Below are 3,790 nucleotides of genomic sequence, written 5' to 3' on the forward strand. Positions count from 1 at the left end.
GGCACAGCTGCCCACATGGGACCAGGAGCCTGCTGCCCCTCCCCGCTGGGCCCGGGCGATCTAGAAGAGACCCCCACACTTTCTGTAAGGGCTGTTTACAAAGCTGAGATTCAGAGAGGGAAAGCGCTCCGCCCAGAGTCACACAGCTGGCTAACGACAGAGCCTGGGCGGGAAACCCATCTCTCTTCCGCAGGTAAGGCCTCCCCCAGGATGACCCGACACCCATCACCAGACATGAAGACTCATGTCCCTGGCTCGGTTCCCAGAGTCTCGTTCCTCACCCCCATCGTGTGACTGGCCCCATGTCGGTTTGTAGATGGGCCCTTCTTAGGTCACTTTTCTCCTTCTCATGTTGCAGGGGGTGGGGTGGTATCTAAAAGCCATGAGTGAGAGGGGGCTGGGCAGCGCCCAGTGGGCTGGGGGCTGGGCAGCTTGATGCACAGGGGCACTAGCCCCACCAGGTGGCCCTCCTCTGTGGCGTCTGGAGGGCTCAGAGGGTCCGCGCTGGCAGGGCACTGCAGCAACTCCTCTCGGATGCCCGGGTGGCATTGCCCCACCCCAGACCTCTCACCCTGCAGCCCACCAGGTTATAGTCATTACCGGCTGCCCGCTACCAGTGCCGATGTCCAGGGTGCTGGCCACCTTTCGGGCCAGGATCTGGCCATCCAGGGGACGAGCACTCCAGGGGGCCTTGGGGAGCGAAGCCCATCTGCGAGCTAGATCCTGGCATTATGACTTAGGTTTGATCCTAAGCCTGGTTGCCATCGCCCAGGAGTCCCCTCCCCTGCAGGGCTGACGAGGCCTCAGGCTAGAAAAGGGAGAAAAACTGGGAAAGTAACTTCTTTTCTCCGGCGATAATGACCTTTGAGAGTCCAAGAAGTGCTAGGGAAGGGGGCATGTGGGCACCCAGGCGCTCAGCTGGGCTACTTGGGTTTCCACGGGAGGAGGTTTCCTTCACAGCCCTGAGAGAGTCACCTTTATCCCAACCACAGCTGCTTCCGCTTCTCAACGGGGACAACTGCCCTGTGAAACAGGTGGCATGGGGTCTAGGAGCTGTTTGCCTCAACAGACTGCGGGCCCCTCCTGTGGGCACGTGGGCAGACGAAGAGGGTTCGTCCCACCAGGAGGCGAAGCGTGTGTCACAGCTGTTGGCCGATACAGTGGCCAGGTCTGTGGCCGCAGGGAGAGGGATTAGACTTGTGCCATTGTGCCCCAAGGCGACATATTAGGGTTGGTGGGCAGAGACAGATATTGATCCAGTGGAAGTCAGAGCTCTGCAGAGGGTTGAGTTTCTCTGCGGTAATGAGATCCTCATCCCAGAAGGTATTCAAGCATAGCTTGAGGGTGTTGTCCAAAGATTCATAGATCAGGGCATAGTTCTGGGTGCCTTCAAGTACAATAACCATCTTCTGCCCTCATTTTTGGATTCAAGTGCTAGAAGGGGGATTAACTCTTGCTTGCCTGAAGATAAATATGATGTATGCACGGGCCAGCTCTCGTCCCTCCACCTCTTACTCAGCCTCGGCCTTCCCCAGTCTGCCCCTGTACCCTCGTATCTCCTTACCCTATTCATCTTTACTTGATTTTTCCACGGTGGGGAGCAGGGAGGTGGCGAGCGCCTATTCGCAGTGAGAAATAGGCTGCGAGAAGGTGGAAATTTGGAGCCAAGCATCCTCGGGGACTTCATTCCAAAGATCAGGCCAAGTGTAAATTGTGTCCTTGGCCCTCCGGCCAGGGCAAAGCTTCCCCAGTCCTTCCAGCCATGACTGTTAGATAGAAGGTGCCAGTCTTCACAGCCTTCTCCTCCGAGGGCCCTCCCAGCTTCGCCAAAGTCTTCAGCCGCCCATCCCTGCCCTGTGGTCCACTCATACCGCGTGGACTCCCCGCTGCAGTGGGAAGGGCCGTGGGGCTGGGTTTGAGTCCCGCCTGAGAGAGCTGGGGGTGGATGAGAGAGAGCTGGCTAGACTAGAAAGAACAGCCACCATTTCCTGAATACCTCCCCTGTGTCTGGCCCTGAGCTAAGCATTCGATGGATCCCGGCTGACGACTCTTAGGGACAATTCCCAAATATGCATTCTTTTCTCACTTTTGCAGATGGGGAGGCCAAGGTTCTGCTATACTTAGTACATCTACACACAAGGTGACATGGCTAGAAAATAGCAGAGGTCTCAAACCCAGGGTAGAGAGATGCCAAAGGCATCACATCACACTGCAAGGACGGACAGAAAGGGGTTAGAGGACTGGCCTCCCGCAGCCCAGAGACCTAGGAGCGAGTGGGGGAAGGGAGCCTTGGAGCCAGCCTCAAAATGACATGGACGAGGTAAGGGCAAAAATGTCTGGAAGCGGAGGCAAAGCCTTCTCCTAACATCCCACCCCCGCCGTGGCCTGGCCCTTGACCCCACAGCTCTGTGCCAACAGCTCTGGCCTCTGGTCTCTGGCCGCCTTCTCCTCTCCAGGCTTCTGGAAACATGTAAAACCTCTTCTTCGCTCTTGCTCTCGAGGCAGCTGGCTCCCGGTTCCTACCCCTCCTCCTGGGCCTGTGTCACACTCCAACTTCTCCAAGTTACCCTTCACTCCAAGGAGCCGCCTCTCCATCTCTCCCACCCGTATCTCCCCTCCACCCACATGCTCCTGGCCCACCCCTTGCGAAGCCCTCCCCTTGAGAAAGCACTACAGTATTCAAAGGGGGCCGCATCAGAACACTCAGGGAGTCCGCCTGGGGCTCCACGCCACTTTACACTTCTGTTTTGGTCAGTCTATCTCAGCGCCCCGTTCAGGGCGGAACCGGGTCTAGGGGCCAGGAGGACATGTGGCCGTCCAGCTGACAAGGTAGTCCCACGGGCAGCCAGGCTACAGTGAGTGAGGAGCCTTCCCAATACCTCCAGCCCCCAGCCCTCCTGGGTCCCTGCGCTCCCTTGCCCAGAGGGCAGGGGTCATGGCAACCCAGGAAGCAGTGAGTAAACAACCTCTGGGGTGCTGGGTGGGGTTCTGAGACCCTGCCCTGGGGCTTCACACCCCACCCTCGCGTGGCCCAGAAAAAAGAGATGCCCAGGACTCACCCCACGTCTGAGCTGCTGCAGGAAGCTGATGCCCGCTCCTGGAAGTGGCCACACATGCCCCTCTCCAGCTTGGGACTGCCCGGTGAGCACCTCTCTGGTCAGGACGGTTCAGCTCCCTCCTCCCTCTGCCCTCCTCCTCCCAGTGAGCTCATCTGTCTGGGGCTCCCCACCCCCTTTGCCCGAAAGGATGTTTGGAGAGAACGTGGAAGAAAACAGAAAGAGGGTGATGGGTGGGATGGAGGCGCCGGCTGCCAGGCTGCCTGTGCCCAGAGCCCGTGGAAAGTGGAGGTGGCTGGGGAGGGTTCGGGAAGAGCTGATCTTTACTCCACGTCCGTAAATGCGAGGTGGGCTGGGGAGCCACGGCGCCCGGTGGTGGCCAGTACCGGCTCCCGGTGGGGCTTTGAGACCACGTGCCTGCGGGCTGGTGTGGTGCATGCTGTCCTGTTAACCCCCTCGGCACCTGCCAAACTTCAGCGGGTGCGGACACTGTGGCTGGGGGTGGCCGAGCGGGCGCTCCGAGCTGGAGGGAGGGAGGGAATGGCGAGGAGGGATGGGCAGGGAGCAGACTAGGTGCACGAGGAAGGAGGCTCCCAAAAGTTTGTGCGGATGGCATCCACCCAGCCCCCACCGGAGAGGCAGAACCGTTTGAGGGCATTTAACTTTAAATTAATGCAGGCTGAGAATCTCAGGCCCCTGCGGTTTTGCTGTCCTGAGATTGAGCCTCTGTTTCT

Source organism: Crocuta crocuta, unplaced genomic scaffold (genome assembly GCF_008692635.1).
Source record: "Crocuta crocuta isolate KB4526 unplaced genomic scaffold, BGI_CrCroc_1.0 scaffold271, whole genome shotgun sequence".
Lineage (NCBI taxonomy): Eukaryota > Metazoa > Chordata > Mammalia > Carnivora > Hyaenidae > Crocuta > Crocuta crocuta.